This window comes from Suncus etruscus, chromosome 3 (genome assembly GCF_024139225.1).
Source record: "Suncus etruscus isolate mSunEtr1 chromosome 3, mSunEtr1.pri.cur, whole genome shotgun sequence".
NCBI classification, from domain to species: domain Eukaryota; kingdom Metazoa; phylum Chordata; class Mammalia; order Eulipotyphla; family Soricidae; genus Suncus; species Suncus etruscus.
The window spans coordinates 67,102,466-67,117,560 of NC_064850.1; the positions used below are offsets into that span (position 1 = coordinate 67,102,466).

The window sequence follows — 15,095 nt, forward strand, 5'->3', positions numbered from 1 at the left end:
ACTTGTCTGAAGCAATTTGGGAAAATGGAGAAACCCATCGGGCCAGAGATAACTGTTCACTAGTGGGTTCCACCAAGAATCCTTAAAGGAAATGAGTTCCCAAGATGCTACAGAGATAAAGCACTCACAGAGATACATGATAACAACATAGAAGACTCAAACAAGGGCTGGAGAGATAGCATGGAGGTAGGGCGTTTGCCTCACATGCAAAAAGACAGTGGTTCGAATCCAGGAGCGATTTTTGAGCCAAGAGTAACCCCTGAGTGCTGCTGGATGTGACCCCCGCCCCCCCAAAAAAAGAAGAAGACTTGAACATTATTCTGACTTGTGTGATCTAGTCACTATCTGAGTCCTGCTTACTTTATCAGTGCAGCACTGCTAGGACATAAGCGCTCAGAAAATACACTCTGCTGAGGACTGAGAGTGGTTCGAATCCCGGCATCCTAAAAAGTCCCCATCCCTGTCAGGAGTGATTTCTGAGCACAGAGCCAGGTGGCCTGAGGGCCACCGGGTGTGACCCAAACACCAAACCAAACCAAAACGAAAAAAGAATTAAAGGGAGCAATTTCAGAGGTAAATTCTGCATTTGTGACCTTTTGGCCATGTTTCATCATTTCCTTCCTCCATTTTCATTTTTCAGCTGTAAAGAATACTAATCTGGGGCTGGAGAGATAGCATAGAGGTAAGGCATTTGCCTTGCGTGCAGAAGGTCGGTGGTTCAAATCCCAGCATCCCATATGGTCCCCTGGGCCTGCCAGGAGCGATTTCTGAGCCAGTAATAACCCCTGAGTGCTGCCAGGTGTGACCCAAAAGCCAAAGAATACTAATCAGCTAGTGCTGATTAGAGTAGTAAGTTAGCTTCAATTTTTGAGGGTGGGAACTAAATTCACAAATGAAACAAATGTTTCCTAAACAATACTTTATGAAATTGATTACTTTCTTTGCTTAGATGCACAACAATAGTTTTCAAACAACTCAGCACATATAGCAGGACCAATGTTCCCAAAGACAGATGTTTCATGCCCACTTTTAGAATTAAAATAATGACCCATTTATAATCAAACTGGGTCTGCTTCTTAGGGACTTTTTCTTTTTGAAATAAAAGCCTATTTCTACATGTTATGCAAACTAAGAACTCTCTGATTTACTGAAAAATCATGCCTATAATTCCTAAAATGTGGGACCTCACTTAACATGTGTTTCTCTTTATAAATCTTTACTTTATTGTGTAAGGTTTAGCTAAAAACTCAGCTTGAAAGTATGCTGTATAGAATCTGGTAGTAGTTCTATATAAAAATATCAATTTTATTTACTTTGAGACAAAGAAATTAGAATTTTGCCAGGTATGAATCTTAGTCATTAGATATATTAAAGTATTTCTACTGATTTTTTTCTACTGTTTTATTTATTTCTAAGAATGACTGGTGGGAATGGAGAGCTAGTACAGGGTTTAAGGTGCTTGCCTTGCCTATGTGCAGTCATCCCTGGCACTGTATACAGTCCCTGAGTACTGCCAGACGTGAACCCTGAGAACAGAGACAGGAAGGAATAAGCTTTGAACCAGCTGGTGTGGTCCAATCTCTAGCCTCTTCAACCCATGCAAAATAAAGAACTACAGACAATGAAACCTTTTCATTTGAAAATTTGGAAACTATTATGAAGCCTAAGAAATAGCATGATGCCTAAGAAGCTGTCAGACAGTAATCTATGACTGCGTATATTGTATGACCTCCTTTGAGGAGGTTGTCAATACAATTCTTAAAGACATTAAGATTCACACGTTCAAGTAATAATGCAATGAGTAGGGAACTTGCTTTGCACACAACTGATCACAACTGACCACTGATGTTTGTGGTCCTATTACAGTCCCCTGATTCCCTCCAGGAGTGATCCCTGAGTGCAGAGCAAGGAGTAAGCTTGCTTACACAGCTGAATGTAGCCCCCAAATCAAAACCAACTAACCAACCAATCAACCAATAAAAACAAAACAAACAAACAAACAAAAAACCCTGAAAAACAAAACAGTGGCAATCAGGAAAAACTGCACAAGGTTCCTCAAATATGAAAAGGCATATTCCACAGGGGTTTCAAGAGGCTAAGTTAATTTTTCCACAAATGACAGCATGTGGGAAATATGAATATTGCTCAAATTTGGGATTGCTACACCAGTTCTTGCCCCTACAAGCCTACTGTTGAATGTTTCTAGAGACAGACATCTAAACTGAAAGGCAAGGGCTTGCCAGCAGGAGCAGGCTACTGTTGATTATCTTTTAAAAATGATAAGACCTACTAGGAATTGTGTTATGTTCTTTTGGGGTTCACTTTTTATTAAAGTATAGGTGATGAGTGACTCAAAAAAAAAAAAGAATAGTAAACAATTCACTTAAGTCCAGGGATCAGAGAAAATAGGCCTTCTCCATTAATCCTTAACTCTTCCTCATTACCTCTTATAACTGTCTCTTGGAACTACTTGGGCTCCATGGATGGCCAGCCTGACCAATTCGAGAGCACGCTTCATGATATCTGCATGTAATAGGAATTTTGTTTGGCTATATCCAGTGGTGCTTGGGCTTATTTCTGGCTCTGTGCTTAAGGATCCCACCTGGCAAGGCTCATGGAACCATGTGTTGTGTCAAAAATTGAATCCAGGGAACTGAGTTGTGTGCAAGGCAATTGTCCTCCTACTGTACAATTGTTCTGGCTCCAGCAGTAAAGACAACACTGACACTTTAACATAAAATTATCATTTCAAAAGCAGACACCTAGGGTTGCTAAAAGACATGACCTTCTCACTGTATTAAAACTTCTTTTACTGTAGTCAACACCTTGCAGTGTTTGGCTAAAATGGGAAGAGGTACTTTCTTCTGGCTCTACTTGGAGGGTGTTCTCATTGGTGCTCATAGAACCATGTGGTGCCAGGGATTGAGCCCGATCTGTGCTCAGAGCCTGGGCACAGCCCAATAAACTATCTCTCTGGACCTTAGAAATTCTTTTAAATATTTTAAGCAGTAAAATCTAAAAGTAGAGGGGTTAAGGTTCATATACCCAATTTCTGATCATGTAGCTTACTTAGGTTTCTAGATTCGCTGCCTGATTTTCTCTCGTGGACTACCAGATTATCTGTGGTCTGACGAAAAAGCGATAGATTTAGGGAGAGAGAAGGTTGGGATCCTTGGGCAAAAGGAGAAGAGTGGCAGAGACGTAACTTGGATTTTTTTCTCCTTATCCTGCTGTCAGTCAAACTGGGCCTTCTGCATTATAGGGCTGACACTGCTTCTCTGAAGACCTGACTCAGGCTACTGAGAGTGGACAAGAGATCAAGCCAGAGTTCTTCAGAGTTCTCAGGGGAATGAAGCAGGAAGGGACATCCCATGAGGCAGGCAGAACACTGGTGAGCAAAATGACCTTGCAGGTCCTCCCAGAAGTTTCTAAGAGGCTGGTTTTGCAGGCAGGAAATAAGAAAACTTAGAACACAGTGCTTGGGCATCTCAGTCAAATTCATGATCTTCAGGAGGTTAGGAAAGTGGTTCCCTGTTGGATTAACAGGTTTCCAGCCTATTCAGGATACACTTGTTACTCATTGGATAGAAGCACCTTTGCATTAAAGCCTTTGGCCACCTGTTCTCCTCCCCTGGGTGTAGTCTTTGGATTCACAATAACACAGACACACACAGAGAGACATGTACACAGATACACACAAGCATGCACACACACCACACACACACATCTCAGGGAGAAAACCACTGGTCTTTGGATTCACAATAACACAGACACACAGAGAGACATACACACAGATACACACAGGCACACACACCACACAACACACACACATGTGTCAGGGAGAAAACCATTAGAGGTTTCAGTTTTCCACTACTGAACTTTCTGCTTGCTGATCTTAGGGCTAGTGAGTGGATGGCTTGCAGTGGAAGTCCCTTAACCAGTTTTATCTCCATAACTGTATGTGAATTATTTCCTGTGTTAGTGTTTGCTTCCAGACCCATGTCTGTCAATCCCTGAGATTAGGCCATGAGGCTTCCACTTCAGTTCCCTTTCCCTATATTCTGGGAATGGCTCAGTTTTTCCCCAGTTAGTTATCTTTTTCAAAGGTGTGGGTGGAAGGATATGGTGGTGGGAATGTTGCACTGGTAAAGAAGGTTGTTCTCTTTGTGACTAAAACCCAGTTACATTCATGTCTGTAATCACGGTGTTTAAATAAAGAAAAAAAGAAAACTAAAACTAAAACAGGGGGCCGAATGGTAGAAATGGTAGAAATGGTAGGGCATTTGTCTTGCACACGCTAACCTAGGATGGACTGCAGTTCGATCCCCCAAGCCAGGAGCAATTTCTGAGAGCATAGTCAGGAGTAATCCCTGAGCATCATTGGGTGTGGCCCAAAAACCACACAAAACCCCACCTAAAACAGGACTGAAAAGTACAGAAGGGAAGATACTTGTCTTACATGTGTAACTATGGAACCTTCAACCTTGGGTTGGAACCTTGGCCCTACTTACGGTTCCTTGAGCATTGATCTACAGAGGCTACTCCTGAGCACAGAGCCAGAAATAACCCGAGCACTGCTGAGTGTGGCTCCAAACCCCAAAAGTCCTTCTCTAGTCCCTAAGTCTCTGAATACCCCTAAATATCCATTATAGGTGTCCTTCCTTTTCAAAAAGATGCAAGTAAATATTCCTTTTTCATGTTCAGGCTAACACATGAATATATTATGTCTTATTTGTTTCTAAGGGACTCAGAAGGAACTTATATAAGATTGCTCTCTACCTGCTATTCTAGATAAAGGAGGATGGCTATCAAGAATCTCTGGTATATCTGACTACATGGAATTTGTTCAGAAAAGAAATTAGTTTCACAGCTTTTGTAGCCCAAATGGGAGCAAGTAAATCTGTGAATGGGCCTCTGGAGTAGAAGAGATTAGAAGCTGCTCAGTAACCAATATGAACATAGGAAGTAGAAATAAAAGATGATTCATAGATAGATCATAGAGTTTTTTGTCTATTTGGTTTTGGGCCACTCTAGTGGTGATCAGGGCTTACTCCTGGTTCTGTGCTCAGGGATCGCTCCTGGAATTAAGGAACCATTTGGGGTACTGAGTATCAAACCTGGGTTGACCACATGCAAGGCAAACTCCCTCCCTGCTGTGCTATCGCTCTGGCCCAGATCACAGTTCTTAAAATGCTCTGAAACCAAGAAGCAAGTTCTTTACTTTCAAACATCTTAAAATTCTCCCACTATAGTCTCCTTGGTAGGGCCCTGTTTCTAATAAAAGTGAGCACAGCTCACCATTAATTCAGATGGCATCCTGAGAAGGGTAGGAGCCAAGCTGGTTTTGATTAGTGAAATGTGCAGGGCTCTCAAATCACCAGAGACTGGCTTAGAAAAATCCCCACAAAAGCTTTTAACTTGAAAGTTATCAGGAGTTCAGGAAGGCACATAATTAAAACCAAACTTCTTTGACTAAGTTTAAAATAAAATTGTGGCTCTGGAAACTAGGGCCCAAGGGAAGGGAATGAGACCAAATCACATGTCTACTGCCAAGACTGAAATGGCTTTAACTCATGTTTCTTTGGAGTCAGGGCCTGAATCCACAGTGATGGGGGAAAAAAGCCCTCCTATTTGCATTTTCCCTGAAGAGGGACAGAGCAAAAAGAACATTTCCAATCATATTCCTGTGCACTGGATGGGCCAGGGTAAAAGATTGGAGCTAGTCTGGGACAGAGTATAGAGAGGCAGCCTTTCCCCTCAGTGCTTTCAGATCATGACTGAGAATGAACACGCTGGAGGGAATGAGCGTGGCCACAGAAGGGCCTTCAGATCTCCAGGATGCTGCAAATCTAACCATTACTTGAGTTCATGGAAACATCATTTTATTGGGTGCTTTTTTTTGGGACCACACACAGCATGTTTAGGGTTGACTCCTGCTGGTGGGGGCCTTATGGGGTCCCAGCGATTGCATTTGGGTCTGGCCACAAGAAAGGCAAATATCCTGTTATTCTCTTTTTCTGGCTCCTGACACATAATTTTGTGACTTTCTGAATTTTAAGAATCATTTGATTTCCAAGAGTCAGAGTGATAGTATAGCAGGTAGGGCTCTGTTCTCAGGAATCACTCCTGGAGGGGTCAGGGAAGGGATCATGCCTACATACAAACAGTAGTGTGGAATTGAGCCCCAGCATCCCACATGGTACCAAGAGCCTGTCAGGAGTTATTCCTGAGCACAGAGCCTGCAGTAAGCCCTAAGCACTACCAGGTATGACCCTTCAAATAAAAATTATTCGATTTACCTTCTGCCATAAAAGTAGAATATCTTGCATGACCTAAAAGATAGTTTTTTTTTTTTTAAACCACACCAGGTGCTGCACAGGGGTTACTCCTGGCTATGCGCTCAGAAATCGTTCCTGGCTAGGGGGACCATATGGGACGCCAGGGATCGAACCAGGTTTGTCCTGGATCTGCTGTGTGCAAGGCAAATGCCCTATCACTGTGCTATTGCTCCGGCCCCCAAAAATGGTGTTCTTAGTACATTTAGAAGGAGAGAAATTGGTCTCTATCTTTGAAAGGAGTCTTTCTGAGTCTGTACTGAGTTGTATCTGGGAATCAAATCTGGGATCCCAACAAATTGGAAATACATGATGGGGATAGAATCATGCAACAGTAGAGGATGACAGACTGATCTTAAGTGGGCTTTTCTTTTCTCACCATCTAAAATGTTTATACTTTTGGGGAGTGGGAGGGGGAAGTTTAGACCACACATGGTGGTGCTCAGGAAAATATTCCTGGCTCTCTAATCAGGAATTACTCCTGACTGGGTCATAGGACCATATGAGGTGCTGGGGATCTAACATGGGTTAGCCACTTGCAAGGCAAATATTTTACCCTCTATACTATTGCTCCAGCCCCCAAAATATTAATATCTTCTTCACGAATTTGAGTGTCATCCTTGCGCCGGGGCCATGCTAATCTTCTCTATATCGTTCCAATTTTAGTATATGTGCTGCCAAAGCGAGCACAGTATTAATATCTTCATAATATAAAAATGTTAGTTTGTTGAGCTTTCAACTCTTCAAACAAATTACCATAAACCTTGGTGACTCAAAGCATTGCTTATTCTCTTCCACAGCTTTCTTTGCAGAGCAGAAGCCCAAGCACATCTCCCCTGGGCTCCCAGCTCTGAATATAAATAGGTGGGACAGAAATGAGACAGAAATAAGGTGCCTGCTGGCTAGCTTTGCTCTCAGGACCTAGAGGAAGCTTCTTAAGCTCCTTTTGAACTGTGAGACTCCTGTTCCCAAGGATCCAGGTGTAGGGCCTTGCTTCCCTGCTGGCTTTCAACTGGTGAGCTGACCAGGGAGCATTGTTCCTGCTCCTGCTCTGAGATGGTCCCATGTTCCTTTGCACATGCCCCCTTTCTTACTTCAGAGCAGCAATGGCACAATGAGTCTTTTCACAGTCCAGATTTCTCTCCTGCCTCAGCCAAGAAAGTTCACTACCTTTTTTTTTTCTTTTCTGGTTTTTAAACCACATACAACTGTGCTTCGAGTTTGCTCTTGCCCTGTTCTCAGGGATCACTCCTGGAGAGATCTGGAAAGATATGGGATGCTGGGGATCAAACCTGAGTTGGTTGCATATAAAGCCCTACACACTGTGCTATTGCTCTAGCCCCAGTTCACTGCTTTCAAAAATCCATGAGATTAGATTAGGCCCACTAAGCAAAATCTCCCTATTTTAAGGTCAATTGGGCCATACAACATAATAATGAGAGAACTAGCTCATCTTATTTCCATAAATGGAGATTAGGTCAGGTATCCATGGGGGAAATGGGATAGAAATAATGACTATCACAAGAATAGAAATTCCCCCCTAATCCTTCTCCCTGTCACCCTCTCTCTACTCCAAGAATTCTAATTTAGGAATTTAATCTAGATTGTTAATCTAGGTTTCTTACCTGAAGTAAGAAACATCCACAATCCATGACCAATCAGCTGTAGCAGGATTATTATTTACATTGAGATCTAGTATCACACAGGAAGCATTACCTAATGCTGGATATAGTATGTATTCCTGCAAGCTGGATTCTGTGTGTGTGTGCGTGCGTGTGTGTGTATGTGTGTGTGTGTGTGTGTGTGTGTGTGTGAGAGAGAGAGAGAGAGAGAGAGGAGAGAGAAAGGGAGAGTATAACTCAAGCAAATTTCAGTTTTCAAAGAAAGGCAAGTACTCAATTATATGTAACTCATCATGTTAAACTCCTTGTCTTCATAATTACTTAATACATATGAAACAAAAAAGTGAACAGGAAAGGAAAGATATACAATATTGGCATTTAGTTTGTATTAGAAATATTTCTGAAAAATCTCATTGCCAGATTGCATCTACCCTATCCATTTAATACTGTATATAGAAATATAGACCACAATATATCTAAAATAAAATTTAAATATAACATAAATATGTCTAAACTTATTAAATGGCAAAAAATCATACATTGTTATATCCTTGAATCATGTGGTCCAAATATTATTGGAATTTTACAGCCCTTATTTTCTATGCAAGCCTATATCTATTCTTTGTGGATATTCTGGTTTTAAAACTTTTAGATTTTTTTGGTATCTGTTTTTGGTATATAATGTTAGTGCATCAAAACCAGCACCAAAGTGCCTCTCCACAACTGTCATTATGTAGATTTAAAAAATGTCTTAGGGGACCGAAGTGATAGCACAGCAGTAGGATGTTTGCCTTGCATGCAGATGAACTGGGACAGACCTGGTTCAATCCCCGGCATCTCATATGGTACCCTGAGCCTGCCAAGAGAGATTTCTGAGTGCAGAGCCAGGAGTAACTCCTGAGCGCTGCTGGGTGTGGCCCAAAAACAAAAATAAAATTTTTTTCCTTAGTCAGTTCCATGTAAGGTCCAAAGAAACTAAACTGCTAGTGTTCATGTTTTAGAATTGTAAATATACTAGTAATTGCAACAAACAGGAATCAAGTCGCCAAGGAAAAAGTATGCCACTTCAATCTGAAACAGGCTGCAGAAGGATGGAGCCCCCATCTCCTTGGCAATTAATGAGATGAGAAAGCAAAACACTCACATCTCAGTCCAGTAGCAGTGTCCACTCGATACATTTCCAGTGTTTACATGTGCCTAGTGGTCTGCCAGCCATTGCTATTTAGAGCAATAAAAGCAACACTTATAGACTCTGATGTCAAAGAGTTCTCCTTTGGGTGGAAGTAGGTGGGGGAGATAAGTACACGCATAAAGCAAGAAGAGAAATGCAAGAAGGTGATCAATTAAAGGTCATCAAATACTAGGTGCTCTGGACACAGCATATAAAACACTCAGCCAGTTAAGGTGAAGGGCAATATCACCCCGGTGGTTTTCGATAAGGCTTCGTGAAGGAACAGACCTGCTGAGGAAGAAGGCTGAAACTGAGTAGTGATGCAGAATGACTCCTCACACTTGACATAAAAAAATCTGTTTTTTGGACTGGAGGGAGTTTGACTTGCACCTGGCTGACCCAGGACCTTCCCTGGTTCGATCCCCGGCATCCCATATAGTTTCTCGAGCCTACCTGGAGAGATTTCTGAGTGAAGAGCCAGGAGTAACCCCTGAGCGTAGCAGGGTGTGGCTCCAAAATACCAAAAAGAAAGAAAAGGAAGAAAGAAAGAAAGAAAGAAAGAAAGAAAGAAAGAAAGAAAGAAAGAAAGAAAGAAAGAAAGAAAGAAGGAAGGAAGGAAGGAAGGAAGGAAGGAAGGAAGGAAGAGAGAAAGAAGGAAAGAAGAAAGAAAGAGAGAAAGAAGGAAGGAGGGAGGGAGAAAGGGAAGGAAGGAAGGAAAGAAGGAAGGAATGAAGGAAGGAAAGAGAAAGAAAGAAAGAAAGAAAGAAAGAAAGAAAGAAAGAAAGAAAGAAAGAAAGAAAGAAAGAAAGAAAGAAAGAAAGAAAGAAAGAAAGAAAGAGAAGAAAGAAAGAAAGAAAGAAAGAAGAAAGAAAGAAAGAAAGAAAGAAAGAAAGAAAGAAAGAAAGAAAGAAAGAAAGAAAGAAAGAAAGAAAGAAAGAAAGAAAGAGAAGAAAGAGAAGAAAGAAAGAAAGAAAGAAAGAAAGAAAGAAAGAAAGAAAGAAAGAAAGAAAGAAAGAAAGAAAAAAGAGAAAGAAGAAAGGGAAGAAAGAAAGGAAGAAAGAAAGAAAGAAAGAAAGAAAGAAAGAAAGAAAGAAAGAAAGAAAGAAAGAAAGAAAAGAAAGAAAGAATGAAAGAAAGAAAGAAGAAAGAAAGAAAGAAAGAAGAAAGAAAGAAAGAAAGAAAGAAAGAAAGAAAGAAAGAAAGAAAGAAAGAAAGAAAAAGAAAGAAAAGGAAATCTGACCCAAGACAGAATCAGTTTAGCACCACAGAGGACCCAAAGAACTATTGATAGCTCTAAAATATAAAAAACTGAAGTATTCTTGTGGGTTTTTTTTTCCACTAAATTTTGCATTTTATACCCCAATATGGATCTTAAGTCTTTAAGTATATAAAAAGTTCTTTGGATTTAGGGAGCTCAGGGGACATATGGGATGCTGGGAATTGAAGCCAGGTCACCAGTAGGCAAGGCAAGTGCCCTATGTACCGCTCTAAAGCCCCAAACTTTTTAGTACAGTTATTTCAAAGTAACACATTATTTAAAAATAATATAAAATGAACTTTATACCAATGTGATTGATCTGTTCTTAAATTACTGTTATATTTTTCCTTCTTTAATGGGCCCGGAGAGATAGCACAGCGGTGTTTGCCTTGCAAGCAGCCCATCCAGGACCAAAGGTAGTTGGTTCGAATCCCGGTGTCCCATATGGTCCCCCGTGCCTGCCAGGAGCTATTTCTGAGCAGACAGCCAGGAGTAACTCCTGAGCACAGCCGGGTGTGACCCAAAAACAAAAAAAAAACAAAAAAAAATGCTTAATTATTACCATCTCTCTTTTCAAACCAGATTCAATAGTCCAGAATACAAACAGTAATTCTGAAGCTATTTAATGCAGATACAGCAACTTCACTGGATTGACTGAAAAACTTGCTGGTTAAGGTGAAGTCAGGCTGCTGGCTGCAGAATTGATTTGTAATGTGATCATAGATCATTGTTTAACTTCTCTGTGTTTCAGTGTTGTCATCAGTAAAATAGGGGAAATGGTGGCTGAGAGGTGGGACGGGGTCCAAGAATTTGCCAAGCATATAGCTAATACAGGCACTATGTATGGTCCCTCAAACACCACCAGGAGTTACCCCAGAGCAGAGTCAGAAGCATCAACACTCCTTCTCCTCCAGTAAAAGGTGGGCATAGTAGAGAAATGGTACCTAGTACAACTGGTCATCCAAAACATAAAGTGAAGAAATAAATTTAAGTTCTTGACATAGAAACTGGTATATAGTCAATACTTTAATAGTTGCTACTCATATTACTATTACTACTATTACTACTACTACTACTACTACTACTACTATTACACACACACACACACACACACACACACACACACACACACAAACACATATACAGAACTTTTCCATTCTCTCTTGTCCTACTTTTTTGGCTTTGCCAATGCATTCTGGCTGCAAGAGGAAAAAGCTCAGATAAATTCCTTGGCACTAAAGTAAAAGGTTATGCTTATTTGTAGACTTTGATTATTCAGGCTATTCCTTTCTAAAACTACAGACACTTAAGGTCATTCATTTACTCTTGGACAGTGATAGTCACACACACACACACACACACACACACACACACACACACACACACACACACACACACACAGAGCCATATAGTTGATTCCTAGATAACTAACCATGAGAAGTTCATTTTGGAAATCAATAGAGATGTGACAACTACTCTATGAAATGTTTGCAAACAGGGACTAGGCAATGGTCAACAAAAACAAACCCTCAAATTCTGTCAAAAGAATGGAGTTCATTGGGCAGCAAGTGGGGGGTGTGTGTGTGCAGGTGGGAAGGGTCCCAGGGAATGAAGTGGAAGGACAGTGGCACTGGGTGGTGAATGGGGGATACAGTGGCATCATATACTGTAGCATTAAATAATTAATGATGGTGCTGGATGGAGGTGGATGGATGGATTTTTCTCTCCCATCCCAGGCCATGTGGCTCCGCAACCCCCATTCAGCTGGCGGGTCCCAGGTTTAGGTGAACGGCGGAATCAGACTCATCCAGAGACAGGCATCAGGAAGCATCAGCTTTATTCATGCCCTATCCACCACATGTGTGGCCTATATCATAACCTTTTAAGCATTTGCTATTCTTAGCTTGCCCTGCATCTTAACTCCTTTCAGCCATCTTCCCTTTGACCTCCATGCTGGCCAAAGACCAAAAGAGGCCTAATCCCCTGAATCAAAGGCCTTATCTACTTTTTCCAAGACCCCTCCCAGGAATAGGCAGGGTCTTGCAGGTAAGGTCAAGTTACCTAGGAAGAAAGGAGGGATGAGGCTTCAATATACCTAAAGTAAATGTTAAACTATTGTAAACAGTAACAACTTTTTAAAATGTTCATAATGAACATTTTAAAACTATGATCAGATAGTTTACCAAAAGTGTGTCTGGACTTCACCCTCTATTGGTAAATTAGCTAATCTGATTAAAAACAAACCTTTTTGTTTGTTTGTTTTGTTTTTTGGGGCCACACCTGTCTGTGGTGCTGCACTCAGAAATTGCTTCTGGCATGCTCGGAGGAGCATATGGGATGCCAAGGATTGAATCCAGCTAAATCCCAGGTGGTCTGCGTGCAAGGCAAATGTCCTACCACTGTGCTATCCCCTCAGCCCCCAAAACAAACCTTAAAAAAATTCTCTCTGCTTGAATCTCTCCCAAGGAGGCTGCATCAGGACTGTGAGAGAGCGGAAACCCTGTGGGGAAGTGTGGTCTGTTGGAGGAAACCACCCTACTGCACTCTCTTCATTCATCTGAGTGTAATTAATTGTAAGTTCATCCAAATGGTAGAGAATTGAGGAAAAGCAGCAAAACCAATTCTGAACAATTGGGGTGTTCTCTTAAATTTGAAAAAATGATCCTAGTTGCATTTTTGAAAAAACAAAAACGAGAAGCCTAACTGTGACCCTCAGCTGATTTTTCCAGATGCCGTAGGAACTGAATCTAGAGTCAATACAACAACAAGCGAGCAAGCAGCAAGTGAGCCAGTCCAGGGCCTGGGTCCCCAAGCAGAACCAGTGGAAAGAGTGGGAGAAGCAGCATGTTCTGCCTCTGCCGGTGCTCAGGGATTGCTCAAGGGTTTAGTCTATCTCTCATGCTCCATCTGCTCTTTAGTCAAGCTCATCTTTCCTATAAACACACATACACACACACACACACACACACACACACACACACACATTTTCCTCTTGAGCTTCAGAAGAACTACCTTCTGCACATTCCTCTCTGAAAAGAAGTACCTTGATCTCAAACATCCAATAGATAATCCATTTCCCTCCTGAGCCCTGTTTGCCTCCTCCAACAAACCGCTGCTCAGTCTGGTCATGCTGCTTTCTGGTGTCACCTAAACCTCTGAGCAGCCCAGCACTGTCCTCACAGGTTCCTCCTAGTGGACAGGCTCCTGTTCTAATTTCTAAACAGTGGGCTGCCCCCAAGAATGCTGCTCCTGTACAGCTGTGTTCTGCAGCCAGGCCCTCTCCTACAGCTGTTGGTGAGTTCTAACAGCAGCTCTGATCACAACCTGAGTTCGTCAACAGGACAACTCACCCACAGAGCAACTCTCAGTCTTAACATACTAAATACCACACAATCTACCCCTCACTGGCTTCTCCAGTCTCCTCGCCTTTTACAGTCTTTATTTTTTGTTTTATTTTTGGGTCACACCTGGCAGCACTCAGGGGTTACTCCTGGCTCTATGCTCAGAAATTGCCCCAGACAGGCTTGGGGACCATATGGGATGCCGGGATTCGAACCACTGTCCTTCTGCATGTAAAGCTAATGCCTTACCTCCATGCTATCTCTCCGGCCCCTCCTTTTACACTCTTGATAACACTATTACTATACCTCTTATAGGAAAATTTATCCTTTTTTGGTGTTAACTTTTTTTTTTCTTGTCGATTTGGCAGGGAGAGTGATGGCAGATCATATTAAAATTTTTTCTCCAGGGGCCAGAGCGATAGTGCTGTTTGCCTTGCACGTGGCTGACCCAGGACAGACCTCAGTTTGATCCCCAGCATCCCATATAGTCTCCCAAGGTAGGAGATATTTCTGAGTGCATAGCCAGGAGTAACCCCTGAAGAACACCGGATGTGCCCCTCCCCCCAATTTTTCACCAGGTCTGATTCAGGTCAGAGCTGCAGGTGGGGGAAGATACCAGTCATTTTTTTCTGGGTTTCCCATCTGTGCATCCTGCTCACAAGTTGTCCCTGTGCCTTGGGGCACTGCTCAGGGAGAGGGAGGACAGGGCACAGGGATAGTCTGACCTTTGGCTCATGTTTGATACTTCCTGTTCCTGTTTGTTTTGAGCCACACATTGTCTTAGAAATGGAGGATGACTTTGGTAGTGCTCAGAAGACCATGCAGTGATGGGGATCAAGTTTGATCAAGCTCAAGCATCAAACATGTGCTTTACCCTTAAAGCTACTTCCTGACACTGGGTTTTCTTCCCAATTTATTTCCCCAATTAGAATGTCAATTCTTCGGGCAAGGAATAATTTTTATTGCCCAGTAGAGGCCCATGTGAAGAGAATAGGGGCTCCTGGTATGTTAATTATGTGAGAATTGGAATTCTGCCCTTTATACTTATTTATAATGAAGTAAAAAACCCAAGGGCTCAAGATAGATCAGCCCTTGCATTTCTACATGTCACCTAAAAATTCCAGGAAAGGAACTAAACGGATGATTAGGAAACTCCCAATCTCTTGAGTCAATAAAGGAAGATTTCAAATGCTACTTCATCCGGCTTTAAGTAGGACAGCGGTTAACTAGGTCAGTATCCATCTAGGATTTGGGAATTGGCTCAAAATAAAAAAAAAAAAACTTTATTCCTACAGTTTATACCAGGCCTGCTTATTAATGCTTATTGGCCTTTCTCGAGTAAAATTAAAAAACAACCGACCCTAGACA

The 15,095-nt window shown here is 41.8% G+C and overlaps 1 protein-coding gene and 1 non-coding gene across 4 annotated transcripts in view; both read right to left on the reverse strand.

The window, feature by feature from the left end:
* PPP1R12B (protein phosphatase 1 regulatory subunit 12B) overlaps window positions 1–15,095 on the reverse strand; it is a 254,079-nt gene that overhangs the window by 24,248 nt on the left and 214,736 nt on the right. The window lies entirely within an intron of this gene.
* LOC126004632 (U6 spliceosomal RNA) lies at window positions 6,919–7,025 on the reverse strand. Its single transcript, XR_007493900.1, has one exon. It is a non-coding gene; the product is annotated as a U6 spliceosomal RNA (small nuclear RNA).